Raw genomic sequence first — 10,975 nt, 5'->3', positions numbered from 1 at the left:
AATTCAAAATGCAGCAGCTCGTATTCTTACTAGAACAAGGAGATTTGAGCACATCAGCCCAGTGTTAGCTTCACTTCACTGGCTGCCTGTTAAATTCCAAATAGATTACAAAATACTACTTATGACTTTTAAAGCCTTACATGGGCTTGCCCCTCTGTACTAAGATTTACTTCATCCTTATACTCCTTCACGAATACTCCGTTCGCAGGGTGCAGGCCTCCTTGTTATTCCAAGAATAACTAAAAATTCCATAGGTGTCTGCCACCTTTTCCTATCGTGCTCCTTTCCTGTGGAACAAATTGCCTGCTCATGTTCGGGGTACAGACACTATCACCTTATTTAAAGCCAGGCTAAAAACGTATCTCTATAGTCTGTCCGATAGTTGAGGGGCAGGAGTGGGTGGCTGGCATAAGCTATAGAGTCTCTGGTGGACTTGGCGGTCAGTGCTGTCAGTGGATCATTGTTGGTAATGCTGTGTTAAGTATAACCAGTCATGGTCTGGTGGTGACCCTCTCAAGCCAGCCCTCATGGATGTGTTGGCCACTGCCTCTGTTTCCCTTAGCTACGCTGCCATAGCCCTATTCTGCCGGGGTTCTCCTTATCGCACGCAGGTACCTCTCCCTCCTGCTGTGAATGACCAATTACCATCTGGACCCCCTTACAATGTTACTTTCCTCTTCTCCCCGCTCTGGGCACCTGCCTGGAGCGCTAGCCCAACTTTCCTGCGCACCCCCTCCCGGCCTGGAGCTCCAGCCCAAGACCAGCCGCACAACTCCCTCCTGCCACAGCTGTAGCCCCTTGCCTGACAGTGCCACCCATTGCTGTTTAAAACCATTGTTTTAACAAACCAGTGTTTACCAGCGGCAGATGGGTTCCCCTACTGAGTCAGGTTCTGCTCAAGGTTTCTTCCTGTTCCAGGGAGTTTTTCCTTGCCACTGTTGCCCTAGGCATACTCTTTGGGCCCGGTTTATAATTCTGTAAAGCTGCTTTGCAACAAAGGCCCTTTGTAAAAAGCGCTATACAAATAAAATTGAATTGAATTGAATTGAATATCCATATTCTCCCTTAATCCCATTAATTGTTTTAATAATCCCCCATATTTCTACTACTGGTGTGTCTCTACCAACTGAGTTACAGAAATTCCACTAACATTTTCTTTTTGCTTTCTTAACAATTTTCCTCACCATAGCTTGCCTCTTTTTATACTCGATATACTTTTCAGAAGTCTGAAAGCTTTATTTTGTTATTTTATTTTCTCTTTACCCCTACCACCTTTCCTTGGAATGGATTGCTCCGCTGCTACCAATTCTGCCTCCCATATCCTCTGATTTACTATTTCAATACCTTGTCTTGTGTCAATTTCCATCATTTCTTGCTCACTCAACTCCTTAAATGTACGATCACTACCCAAAGATCACTACCCAAAGTTGATTCTCTTACCACTTCCCATGAGCATTTCCTCGCCACAAATTCAGAGGCTAATGTAATGTCTATCGCTGTCTCCTTACCTGTATTCAAATTTATACCTGGTTCCATTTCAATCATTTAAACATACAAAATTTTATTCTCCATTAGTTCTTCATTTACCAAACCATTGGCATCATTATGATCTCCCCACATTGTACTATGTGCATTAAAATCTCCACACCAAATTATATTTCCCTCTAAATGTGTTTCTATTTCGTTAAATTACTCAACTTCCATTCTTCTACAAGGGTTATAATAATTTATTATTTTCAAACTCTCTTCCTTGATCTTATCTCTCTGTTCTACATTTTTACAAATTATTAGTAAACGTCCATCTCGTAGGACCTTTGCCATCTGAATATCCCCAATCTTCTTCTTCAATGCACTTGTTAATGCAATAGGGCTCACAGTCCCCATTTCGTTTCCCTGCTTAAATTTCACCACTACCTTGTATTCGACACTTATTACTTTCCTTTTAACGGAACGTGTTTCTTTATCGTTCTCCTCTGTACTTGTATCGTCAAGACCTCTTTTACCATTCCCCACACCCCTCTCCTCGTTTGACACACTTTTCCCTCTATCTCTACCCAGTACTGTTTTATTATTCGTTTTTTCCGTTCATCTAAATGCATATCTGTTTCTTCCTCGGAATTCCCTCCACCCCCCCACCCCCCCCCTACACACTTCACTAGGGAATGAGCACTGTCACTCGAACGGGATCATTACCAATGATTCACTTATACCATTGCAGATCATTTAATTCATTTGAATTATTTTGCAGGAAGACCACCCGAGGAGTTTGTACCGTCGATCTGTCCTGAATCTGCGCTGACAAGAACTATGACTTCTGTAAGAAGCCCGTACTGTGCGACAGGTCGGTATCAGCATTATTACTGTCTTATAGTGTTGGATAAAAACGTATTTCCAAGCCGAAGAAAAAACGATTTATATCGTATCAATCAGTGCAAGATCCCATTGCAAGGTATCATTAAAATGTTTGTTGACTGATACTGATGCCTAATTAAAAACATATTTAAATTCCAGTTGTAGTTTTGGGAGAACACACCCAAAATGAGCTTCAGATACCTAAAGAATACAATGATCAATTAATGAGTAGGTTTTGCGAAATATGTTGGGATAAATACATTAGTCTTTGTGGATGATTACGTGTGTGTGCTATTCCGTGAAAGAATGTACATACTGTCACTAACCTGCTAAAGTAGCTGCTTTGTAAAAATATTTATTTAATCAGGTCCCTTATGACCAATACCGTAAATCCTGAAATTGTGGCCGGGGTCTTTTATTTACTTAGGCTGCACAAAGCACAGGCCTTTATTTGGGGTAGGCTTGTATTCGAGGCAGGCCTTTATTTCTTATTAGGCTTCTGTTGTAGGATTTTATTCTTAGAAATAAAGTAAAAGGCTACACTTAAAGTGGGCCAACACTGTTCAACACTTCCTGTAACCGTTCAGAAATCAATTAGTGTAGGCTAATCAGGAACACCGTTTGGTAAGTCATAGTGTCAGTCTTAACAGACTTAGTTTATTGCTAATATTCTCAAACACAATAAATCACATGCAAGTCCAGAATCCATAAAATAACAACTTGCCAGACACGCCTTCATGAACAATAACAAATTAGCGTAGATAACAGCAAGTTAAGGATCTTTTTTTCCTAAAGTGCGTTTTATTGTGAGACATGCGTTTCGTTTGGAGCAGCATACTGGTAGGCTATCAAAAGATTTTTGCTTTGGTTTGGGATTTAATTTACTTTTGGACTGTTTGGTTCTATTGCTAAATGTTGGGACTGATGGGCACTGAAATCTGGGGGGTATTTGATGGTTCACTGTTAAGTTTTATGTAGTTGAAAGAGTGTCGGGATTTCCACCCGTCTGTTTATTGCGAGCCAAGGCAGCCGCTTTCATTCATTCATTGAACGTGCGCTGTGCTGTAAATACATGGAAACCTTATTGCTTAGCCAAGTAGCCTAAATTGAGTTAATTTTTAATTTAGCCTGATTTACTTTTTATTAAATTTGTAGGCTGGAATGACTCGCAGCAACAATTGAGTCAGTCTTTGGCAAGCTACTCAGAAGGGGGCGGCAAACGACTGGTAGCTTGAGAGCAACGTGTTGGAGACCCATGGTGTAGGACAACGACTTTTCATTGGCAACAGTATTAAACCAACCAACAATATAAAATATTAAGAAGAGTTCTTATTTCATTGAGTTAAATCGAAACAATGTCTTCTAGTGCTCATGGACTGATAGCCCTACTGGTAGGCAATATTACCCCGGCTTGTATTTGGGGGCCGGCCTTTATTTGTCCGAATCGACCACGCCCCCGGCTATCATCCGAGGCCTGGCTTCAAATAGAATCCCGGACACAATTTGAGGATTTACGGTATGTAAGGAAAACAGGAAGAAATATGAAATTAAGTTCAATTCCATTTATTTGTATTGTACTTGTGTTATCTCCGTTCAGAGATCCAAGCGCAGACCAAGGGATAATCAGGAATCATAGTTTAGTCAGTCCAAGTGTCAAAGTCAGGTAATCCGAAAAACACAGTGCCAAATCGAGTTGCAAAAAGAATAAATAAACAGTCAAAAATCCAGAAGGGCAGAAAGTCAAAAGTACAAAGGGGCAAGGCAAGAGAGACACAAAGCGTAGATCAAAACGAAAACTCAGAAAAGCAACAAATCAAAAGGCCAAAGGCAAACTCGGAATCGGGCAAAGGTGTGTCTCGGGAATCACTAATAAACAGGCTTAAACAAAATTGGCACTGAATATGTATATCAACATTCTGACAAGGAACACTTCTGAGACCAGTGTGTGAATACACAAAGGGAAGATGCATACTAGACATGGCAAGGGAATGAGGAGGGCTTAACAAATACACAACAGGTGTAAATGGGTAGTAATACAATAACAAGGGGAAAACGAAAACGCGGACTGGATACACAGAGACCCACATGTAATACAAACGGCTCTGGATTAGGGGGCAGACAATTGCACAGCGTAAAGAGACGTAGTGATAGCAGAGAGCAGGTGTGAACACTTTGCTGAATCAAAGCAAGTAATTAGTGATAGAACAGAGAGGCAGAGTTAGAGCAGAATCAAAACTGGAGATAACGGTAGGTTAGTTCATGTGATTAAATCTAATTACCCAAAACTAGTGACTGTTAGATAGTTAGTTTGATAGACAGTGTGTTAATATAATTAGTACTGTACAAAATCTATGTTTGCGTTATTAGTAAATTAGTGCTATCTACAACATGAAATGGAGAGAAAGCAGGAAGTAAGAACAGCGAGGCTGAGAAGGAAAATTCCGAAACCACCCGAATAGTGAAACACGCAGACAGGGGAGTGACTCACAGGGGAGACGGATTCAATAACTATGAATGGATAAATAGAAAAAACGGATATGAAATCATGAAAAATAATAAATTACAGGAGTAACAAAATAACTAACAGACAGCAATACAGGAACATTACAACTTGTCTGGAGACAGTTATCACAAAGAGAAAGAACATTTCATTTGACAAAAACATGTTTCAAAACTCTGAAATGTATTGGTTTTTAAGCCCAATAAAACATGAATTTCTTCTTTCCTTAAGTTTGCCTTCATAATAGGCACCATGTGGAAGACGTTACTGAATCCAGTGAGCTATCTGTACTTCCTTAATGGAAACTCTTCTCCCGCAGGTTCTCAACAGGGCAGGGGTTACCCTCCTCAGGAGCTGCGGATGGTTTTGGTGGGGAAGACAGGAGCAGGGAAGAGTGAAACAGGCAACACAATTCTGGGGGAGACGCGGTTTGAGTCTAACCTGAGCATGGACTCAGTGACTGGTGTCTGTGAGAAGGCTCAGGGGATGGTGCTGGGGCGAAGAGTGACAGTGGTCGACACGCCCGGCCTGTTTGATACCTCACTCTCCCAGCAGGCTGTGCAGGATGAAATCCTGCGGTGCATGGCCATGTCTGCTCCGGGGCCCCATGCCATACTCCTGGTGCTGCAGATCGGCCGTTTCACCCAGGAAGAGCAGCAGAGCGTGGAGATCATCCAGACCATCTTCCAGAGTGATGCTGCCCGATACACCATCCTTATCTTCACCCATGTGGACAAGCTGAAGAAAGCCTCTTTCCACAACTTCATCTCCAAGCAGGGTGAAACAATTCAGAACCTGGTGAAGCGATTTGACAGGAGGATCCTGCCCTTCAACAACGAGGACAAACAGGATCCCGGCCAGGTGGCCAACCTGCTGGAGATGATTGACTGCATGCTTGCACAGAGAAAGAGCCCCTATTTTACCAATGAGGCCTTCCAGAAAATGGACCAGGCTCTTATAGTCTTCCAGCAGAAAGAACTGGAGGGAAAACGGGAAGAAATAGAAAGGGAGAAGAGGTGTGCCATTGCAAAGTTGGAGGCAGACTGGGAAAACTTCTCCACCGAGATGAGCAATGAGGAACAAAAGAATGAGCGGAAGAAGAGACTCATTGAGCGGAACATAGAAATGATGAGTGAGAAAAGGGCAGGATTGGAGAAACAGCTCAAGGTGGAGACCAAGAAGCTGAAACAGCTGCAACAGCTGGAGAATACCAGGAGACAGAGAGAGAATGAGTACAAGAAGAAGATTGACTCTGAAATCAAACGGGTGGAGAAGGAGATCGATGACAGATACTCTATGACTGCCCTGCAGAAAGCAGAGAGCTCCTATGACTTCCTCCGTAAGAATGCACGGGTGATTTTGGGAGCAGCCGCATTGGTGGCCACTGGGGTTGGAATCGGGGTAGGAGGCATGATGTTGGCTGCTCCTGCAGCTGCTGCAGCGCCTGTGGGGATTGCAGCTATAGCTGCTGAGATCACAGCAGCAGCAGCAGCAGCAGCTGCCCAGATCGGACCAGCAGCAGCAGCCGTGGCTCCTCTCATTATGGCTCAGTGCTCTATTCAGTGATCCAGCTGGGGAAACTCCTCTACAGTGACTCTGATGAACCTCGTGAAACTACATATCTTTAACTATATTCTCATCTCCAGTATACTTATCATCTCCTGCATTGTTTTCTTTTTCCAGACAGACTTTCTTTAAACATAATAATATTGACATATGCTATATGCTAGATATTAGTATACTTTTTAAAGTGTCATTTGATTAATCCGTATTTGTATTCCAGTTATCAAATGTTGCATGTCAATTTCTGATTCTTGTCTTTAAAAGAAAGCGGAAAGGGTTTACATAATATTAAGCACTTTGCCTGTATTTCAGGTGAGATTAATGAAGGTAGACAAATTAGTAGTTACTTAATACATTTTTGGCTTCTGTCATTAAAAAAATATAATAATTTTTTTTTTTTAAGTATATATATCCTTGTCTAAACACTGTATTGCTCTCAATGACTCTTTTCTGTTTGGAAGAGTGCCCCAAGAAAACTCCCTTCCCCAGCAAATATGGCAGGAGTCCTGTGTGCGTTTTTTCTTCTATTTTTTCGCCAATTATTTATCAGACATTCCGAGCTCAAGCCTGTGGTGATGGTCAGTGCACAAACAACAGATGTTTCTTATTTAAAGTTTAGTATCTGGAATTGCAAGGCAAGTCAAACTTGGCCAAAAGCAGTTTAGTCAATCAACTCACGATGAATAAAGCAATATTTATGCTTTCTTGTTTTAATCCTTGTTTTTTTAACACTGGTCAATGTTGCTATGGCAAGCAAGAAATAAATTATACGACAAATGTAATATGCTCATGCAACTCGACAGAAGCACAGCATGTTTCCTACGTCATCCATTACAATACATTAATGTCATTTGGCAGACGCTCTTATCCAGAGCAACGTACAACAAAGTGCAAAGTGCATACCCATAACCAGGGATACGTGTGCTGAAAGACCCTAGAGGGAAGTACAATTTCAACTGTTATCTGCACAACAAGGATAAGGACCATGGCCTATCTGATCTTCGGAAATAAATTTTAAATATATGTATTTTTTTTTTTCAATCATAATAGCGCAACACGCAAATGTATGAACAAACCGCTTACCTAGCCAAACACTGCTTACCAAGCCAAACTAAATATCTTAATACAGAAGTAAATATCGCAGGTAAAGACAACAATTAAGGTTTACAGGGAGGTAGGGAAGGACAGGGAGAGGTGCAGCTTGAAGAGGTGCGTCTTCAGTTTGGGCTTGAAGATGGCAAGAGATTCTACTGTTCTGACCTCAACAGGGAGCTCGTTCCACCACCGTGGAGCCAGAACAGACAGTAGTCATGAGCGGGAGGTGGAAGTTCTGCTTGGAAGGCTAGCACCAATGTTTTGAATTTGATGCAAGCCATAACAGGCAGCCAGTGGAGGGAAGTAAGCAGGGGGTGACATATGAGTGTTTGGGAAGGTTGAAGACCAGACGAGCTGCTGCATTCTGGATAAGTTGGAGGGGTCTGATGGCGGACGATGGGAGGCCAGCCAAGAAGGAGTTGCAGTAGTCCAGGTGGGACAAAACCATTGCTTGGACCAGGAGCTGGGTCGATTAGGGGATGAGAAATGGGCGGATTCTCCAGAAGTTGTATAGGAAGAACCTGCATGACCGGGTCACCGCCGCAATGTTCTCGGAGAGGGACAGTCTGCTGTCCATCACCCTGCCAAGGTTCCTTGCAAAGGGTGATGGCGTCAGTGAGGTATCCCCTTGGGAAATGGAGAGATCCAGACGGGGAGGTAATAGCAGGAATGAATAGCATTTCAGTCTTACCTGAGTTGAGCTTTAGATGGTGGTTGTCCATCCAGCTCTGGATGTCACTCAGGCAAGCAGAGATACAGGCTATAACCTGTGTTTCAGATGGTGGGAATGAGATGAAGAGTTGGGTATCGTCCGCATAGCAGTGGTAGGATAGACCATGTGCAGTGATAACAGGGCCAAGGGAACAAGTGTAAAGAAAGAAAAGAAGCGGGCCTAGGACTGAGCCCTGGGGAACCTGTGGCAAGGGGCTGAGGTGTCGATACTGTGCCAGACCAGGCAACCTGGAAGGAGCAACCAGAGAGGTAGGACTCAATCCAATTCAGGGCTGTGCCACAGATCCCTGTTGCTGACAGGGAGGACAGGAGGACTGAGTGATCCACAGTGTCAAAGGCAGCAGAGAGATCTAGAAGAATGAGGACAGAGGAGAGGGGGGCTGCTCCTGCAGCATGGAGTGATTCACTGATGGAGAGGAGTGAGGTCTCCGTCGAGTGGCCAGAGTCATCCAGTATATATGCAGTACATATGCAGATTCTGCACAGATTTGTTTATCTTCATGGTATCTTGTTTTTCCCTATAACAAAACTTTTCAGGTGTTGTATCTTACTGTCTATGTGTTGCAGCTAACATTTTGCCATTGAATGTCTGAATACAGCTGATCACTACACCATGGCAGCAATAGGCTACATATTCAGGGTGCAGAGAGCGGGTTGCGGTGAGAGGTAGGACTATATACGTTGTCAGTATCTAAAGCACTGTGTAAAAGCATCCCTTGCCTTATACTGTGACAGCGCAGCTAGTCAGCTGGCAATAAAACTGTGATATAAAAATTTAATTGTGACAGAAGCGATCGATTACACAGTAATACTCAGAAACCAACAAGATGTTATCAACATTTGTTATTATACTATGTTAAGCGAGACTATATGTTTCTATATAGTGTATGTATGTATGAATGTATGTATGTATGTACGGCATATATGCACCCACACATACACAATAAGGTCCAAAAGTGTTTTGATAGTGAAATATTTTTTTGTTCTTGTTTTGGCTGTGTACTCCAGCACTTTTAAAATGACACAGTCACTATGTGTTTAAGGTTTAGACGGTCAGCTTTAATGTCAGGGTATTTTCCTCCGAATCGTTTAGAAATTACAACACATTTTGAACATTGTTCCCCCCCATTTTAGGGTACTAAAAGTATTTGGACCAATTAACATTACATATCATACAGTTGTCATGTTTAGTACTTGGTTGCTTATCCTTTGCATGAAGTGACTGTCTGAAGTCTATGACCCATAGAAATCACAAGACGCTGGGCATCTTCCCTGTTGATGCTCTGCCAGGCCTACTCTATATCATAAGTTCTGATATTGATGGAAATACCCTCAAATTAAAGCTGACAGTCTGCACTTTAACTTCATTGTCACTGTATCATTTAAAATCCTAAGTTCTGGAGTATAGAGCCAAAACAAACAAACCAAAAAAAAAACATGTTACTGTCCAAATGCTTTTGGGCCCACTTGTGTATCTCATTTGGTTTACAACGTATAATCCATGAATACATATAGCACACTATATTTACTGGTTACATACATCAGCGGTCACTCTAATGCAGAATTCTGCATTACATACCCAGGGGGAAAAAAATGCAGATAAAAATTGGTCTTGCATTCTAAGAAACGCACATATTTTGAGGTTAACTTTGTCTTATTAAAAGGTGCTGATTTTAGAAGCTACAGCATACAACTTTTTGGTGCATTACCAGCACCTGCAGGAAAGGAGTGTGGATCAGGATTCTCTTTCCTCATAATAAAAAGAAAAGTAATAATAATAATAATAATGATAATAATCATAATTATAATAATAATAATACAAAATCCTGTTCAGCAACCCCGTTCTTCTCAAGAATTGAAACACAAGTAAGAAACACCCACCACCTGAATCTCCCTTCTGCCAAATCCCATTCTACTCCCTTATCTCTCAACTCTTTAATAATTTTTTCTCTGTCCAAGTTGTACTTATCATTATATGCTCAACTATTTCTTCTTGAGAGCAGAAATCACATCTCCAACTTTTGTGTTTTTTCATTAACCTAAGTGTGTTGCTTAGGTCGGTATGTCCAAACCTCAGTCTTGATATTACAGTCTCCTCTCTTCTACTCCTTCCTGTCTTTCTCATCTTTCCAACTTTTTTTTGGATTTTATAAAAATTGTGTCCTGTCCTTTCACTATCCCATTCATTTTGCCATCTTTTACTCATTTCATTTTTAATCAAACCCTCATTTCTATATTATTGTCGTGTCTAGGAAACAACAGAGTCCAAATCTTCAATTTGTCGATAAACATCTTCACGAGGGAAAATACGACACCACGGCAGCAAGTTCTTCAGAAAAAGTACATAAAGCCGGATCAGTTCTCCAGAACTGAACCCCGACTGTCATTTTTACACCCATTTTATACACAGTTACTCCTCCTACAACCCCTCTTCAAACCTCATTGTGGCAAATCACCCACACTGTTCTTATCTTAACTCCTCCCAAAGCTCTTCCCACAACGTCATTGTGGCAAATCGCCAACGGTCCTTATGCTCTACCAGCTCTGTAAGTTCAGGGCGTTCTGCCAACTACGAAGAAAGTTCAGGACTCCCCCCCGTCCTCACTTCACCCCGCACCTGCTCTTGGCAGAGTGGAAAACTACCAGACCTCATAAAGTTCTGGATGCCCCCCCTCTAACACACACTTCATCCATACACGTCACTCTGTATCTTTCGCTTTTATAAGACAAACT

Source organism: Conger conger, chromosome 16, assembly GCF_963514075.1.
Source record: "Conger conger chromosome 16, fConCon1.1, whole genome shotgun sequence".
In the NCBI taxonomy this organism is placed as follows: Eukaryota; Metazoa; Chordata; class Actinopteri; order Anguilliformes; family Congridae; genus Conger; species Conger conger.
The sequence above is the reverse complement of the archived record's forward strand: the minus strand, read 5'-3'. Positions refer to the sequence as shown.